This window comes from Arachis ipaensis, chromosome B2 (assembly GCF_059453495.1).
Source record: "Arachis ipaensis isolate K30076 ecotype BB chromosome B2, ASM5945349v1, whole genome shotgun sequence".
Taxonomy (NCBI): Eukaryota; Viridiplantae; Streptophyta; class Magnoliopsida; order Fabales; family Fabaceae; genus Arachis; species Arachis ipaensis.
The window spans coordinates 82,336,933-82,341,466 of record NC_142437.1 but is presented as its reverse complement, the minus strand read 5'-3'; the positions used below and the strand labels follow the sequence as shown (position 1 = coordinate 82,341,466).

General features: G+C 41.3%; 1 non-coding gene across 1 annotated transcript; it reads left to right on the top strand.

Moving 5' to 3' along the window:
• The first annotated feature begins 1,478 nt into the window (after positions 1 to 1,478).
• Positions 1,479 to 1,582, top strand: LOC148574607 (small nucleolar RNA R71). Its single transcript, XR_015906572.1, has one exon. It is a non-coding gene; the product is annotated as a small nucleolar RNA R71 (small nucleolar RNA).
• Positions 1,583 to 4,534: the final 2,952 nt, after the last annotated feature.

Sequence of the window (4,534 nt, the reverse complement as noted above, 5' to 3'; positions counted from 1 at the left end):
CAAATTCTGTTGGGAGAAAGTATTTCCCAACCTTTAGCAACACATTTTCCACCACTCCTATTGCTTGCTTTTGAGTTTTGTTAGCCAGTCTGATGATTACATCTGTGGGCATTATCTCATTAATCTGCAGCCTCTTCACCAGGGATAAAGGCAATAAGTTGATGCTGGCCCCCAAATCACATAGTGCTCTATCGAACATAGTTTCACCTATGGCACAAGGGATGTGAAAACTCCCTGGGTCTCTTCTTTTTGTAGGCAACTCAGGTTGAATAAGGGCACTACATTCCTTGTTCATCACTATAGTCTGGCCTCCTTTGAGTGAGCTTTTCCTGGGAAGAAGTTCCTTCATATACTTGATGAATGCAGGCATTTGTTGAATCGCCTTGATGAATGGTATGTTTACATGCAGAGATGCAAACAAGTCTAGGAACCTTGAGTATATTCTCTTTCCCACAGCACCATTAAGCAGTTGAGGGAAGGGAGCATAGAGCTTCAGCAACTCTTGTTGTGAGATTTCTGGTTCTTGGTGATCTCTATCCTCCTCCTTTGTTGAGTTGTCTTCAGGTTGTTTGCAAAATTTGCCTTGCTTGTCTTCAGTCTCTTGATCACTCGTAGTGACCATTTTGCAATCTTCCCATCTTACTTTATTTGCTTCTCCCTTGGGGTTTTTCTCCGTGTCACTTGGAAAGCTATCGGTAGGTTTAGAAATCTTCTCAGCTAAATATCCCACCTGGAATTCCAGCTTCCTAATGGTCTCTCCCTGGTTCTTAATATTGGCTCGCACTTCCTCTTTGAACACCTTATTTTCTTGAATCTCTTGGCATATTCCTTCAAGTAAGGCTTCAATCTTAGAGAGCTTGTCATCAATTGATGGGTGATTCGGAGCAGATGTGCTATTTTGGTTTTGATAAGCATATGAAGAAGTGTTGTTGTGGGGGTGTTGAGACGTCCTCTGTGTGAATTGCTGGTGAGCTGCATTGTTGTTGGAGTTGTAACGTCTCTGGTCTTGGTTTTGATCTTGCTCACTTCCCTATCCAAAGTTTGGGTGGTTTCTCCATCCAGGGTTGTAGGTCTTGGAGTATGGATCATAGTTTTTTCTTGGTGAATTCCCAATGTAGTTGGCTTGCTCCTGACTCCCCTCTGCTTCTTCATTCACTCCTTCTTGGATTGTTGATGAAGTGGAGATTGCTGCTACTTGGTTCATCTCCATCTTCTTGGTGAGGTCAGCCAGCTGCTGGGTAATGAGCTTGTTTTGGGCCAACAGAGCATCTACATTGTTTAGCTCCATTACTCCTCTTGTGTTCCCTCTTTCGGAAGCATAGAAGTAGTCGTTCTCTGCTACTGTTTCAATAACATCTATGGCTTCCTCAATGGTCTTCTTCTTGTTCAAAGATCCTCCAGATGAATTGTCTACGGCCTTCTTTGACTCAAAAGAGAGCCCTTCATAGAAAATGTGCAGCTACACCCATTCGTTGAACATGTCAGGTGGACACCTCCTTGTTAAGTCCTTGAACCTCTCCCATGCTTCATATAGAGTCTCACCATCTTGTTGCCTGAAAGTTTGGACCTCAGCTCTCAGCCTATTGATTCGTTGAGGAGGGTAAAATCTTGCTAAGAATTTGTTCACCACGTCTTCCCAAGTTGTCAAGCTTTCCCTTGGGAAAGATTCCAGCCATTTGGCTGCCTTGTCCCTGAGTGAGAATGGAAATAAGAGCAGTCTATAGGCGTCAGGATGAACACCATTAGACTTCACTGTGTCACATATTCTCAGGAAGGTGGTTAAATGTTGATTGGGGTCTTCTTGAACACTTCCTCCAAACGAACAGTTGTTCTGAACAAGGGTGATGAGTTGTGGTTTAAGTTCAAAGTTGTTGGCATGGATTGTTGGCTTTTGGATGCTACTTCTATAATTGCCTGGGTTTGGATTGATGTAAGAGCCCAAAACTCTTCTATCCTCCCCAGCATGATTTGCTCTACCTCTTCCCCCATGGTTGTGATCTTCTTCTTCATCATGGTTTTCCATGTTGTCTTCCATGTTTGTTTCAAAGAATTCCTCTTTTTTCTCAGCACCAACCACTTTCTTTCCTCTTGCCTCCCTCCTTAATCTAAGGAAGGTCCTCTCAGGTTTAGAATCGAAGGAAGTTGAAGCCCCGCTTCTTCTCCCTGTCATACAACCATCAAGTGCAAGGAAGAAAAGATAGGTGCAGAAAGTATTTGTGTCAGAATTACTGTTAGTTGTGGGTGATGCAATATATCAAACAGTTAGTGGGTTAGCAAACAGAATTGAAAATAACAAAGAAGAACAAAAGAGTAGACGGGGAAGGGAAGAAGTTTAACTAAAACAAAAAGTAAATCACTCAAACAGAAAATGAAATTCACAAAATAAAAATGCTCAATCTAGTGATCTTCTAGTTTCATCATTGTTGATGCACAATCAATCCCCGGCAACGGCGCCATAAACATGATGCACGGAAAACTTGTCTCACAATAAATCTCCCTTCGGCAAATGTACCGAATTTGTCGTCAAGTAAAAACTCACAATAGAGTGAGGTCGAATCCCACAGGGATTGATTGATCAAGCAACTTTAATTAGAAGAATGTTCTAGTTGAGCGAATCCAGAATTTTGGTTGAGAGTTGCAGAAAATAAAATGGCGGGAATGTAAATAACAGAAAAGTAAATGCTAGGATTAAAGGACTGGAAGTAAATGACTGAAAATAAATTGCAGAATTGTAAATGGAAATGGGGGATTTGCTCATAAAAGTAAATGGAAGAAATTAAAGAGAATGGGTAAGATCAGAGATGGGGAGTTCATTGGGCTTAGGAGATGTTGCAATTCTCCGGATCAAGTTCATTTTCATCTCTTCCTCAATCAATGCACTCATTGATCTCCTTGGCAATCTTAAGTGATTGAATTACAATTTCTTGCAATTCAATCTCTCAAATCTTGATCAATAGCCAATTCCTTGGTCAATTTCTCATGAGAAGAGATGAAGTATGGTCATTGGTTATACCACATGCATTTCCCAAATCAAGTATTGAGAGGGTTATAGTCACATACCCATCCAAATCCAATTTGGTCCAGCATGAGAAAGCATTTCTAGCTTGATCTCTTCATTCCTCTTTCAAGGTTCAAAAGAGATCCAAGTTTGAATAGCTTCTCTTCCAAGATAACTACTCAATTGGATGAAGATCGAAAGCTTTCAAGTAAAATCAAGAGAAAAGATAGAAGAAGAATAATGAAAATTAGTATTGATCCATCAAATTACAACAGAGCTCCCTAACCCAATGAAAGGGGTTTAGTTGTTCATAGCTCTAGAAAATGAAAACAAAGATGGAGAATACATCATAAAACTAGAAAATGCAGAAAAAGTAAAATACAGAGAGTAGTTCTCCTCCTCCAGCCTCATAAAACTCCCCTCTTTACAATTCAAAGCTACTCCTATATATACTACTCTTCTCAGCTTCTAGTTTGCTCCTCAAGTCTTGGGCCTTTGGATCTTGAGTTTGAAGCAGTTCTTTTCTTCATTTGGGCTTGGCTTTACTTGCAGAGAGAAAGTGTTAAGTGGGCAGAGACTTTAGCTCAGGGCGTAAGGGGTGTTAATCATTTAGTGAAAGTATAAGTTTGGGAACGTTAGTGACACTTAACATTTTCACTAACGTTCCAATGTACCCCTTTGCCTCACGTTAGATCCCACGTTAACTAGGTTAACGTGGCTTCTAACGTGGCCTTGCCAACCTTCAAGAACGTTAGTGACACTCAACATTGTCACTAACGTTCTAGTGTGCCCCTTTTTGATTCACGTTAAAGCCCACGTTAACTAGGTTAACGTGGCCTTGCCAACCTTCGAGAACGTTAGTGACACTCAACATTGTCACTAACGTTCCAATGTGCCCCTAGATCTCACGTTAAAGTCCACGTTAACTAGGTTAACGTGGCTTCTAACATGGCCATTCTTAGCCATCCCAACGTTAGTGACAATGTTGAGTGTCACTAACGTTGGCTCATCATTCATTCCTCATCGTTAGCTTCCACGTTAACTAAGTTAACGTGGAAGTTAACGTGGCTCCTTGGGGGGTTGTGTGGTTGCTTCCAACGTTAGTGACAATGTTGAGTGTCACTAACGTTGTCGTCAACTCTTACTTCTTACGTTAGCTCCCACGTTAACCAAGTTAACGTGGGAGTTAACGTGGTGTGTTGCATCCTTAGGCCAACGTTAGTGACAATGTTGAATGTCACTAACGTTGGCTTCTCTTTCCCCTTTAACGTTAGAGGCCACATTAACTAGGTTAACGTGAGCTCTAACGTGGCCACTCATGAGTGTTTGCCAACGTTAGTGACAATGTTAAGTGTAACTAACGTTGGCTCAACTTCCCTTTTCCACGTTAGAGTTCACGTTAACTTAGTTAACGTGACTCTTAACGTGGGCAATGATGACTTTGAGAGTGTCATTGGCAATCACTTTTCTCATTTAACCTTGCAAGTTACCTCCCTTTCCTTGCTTCCTTTGGTCTTGAAATCAAGCAACAAAGTG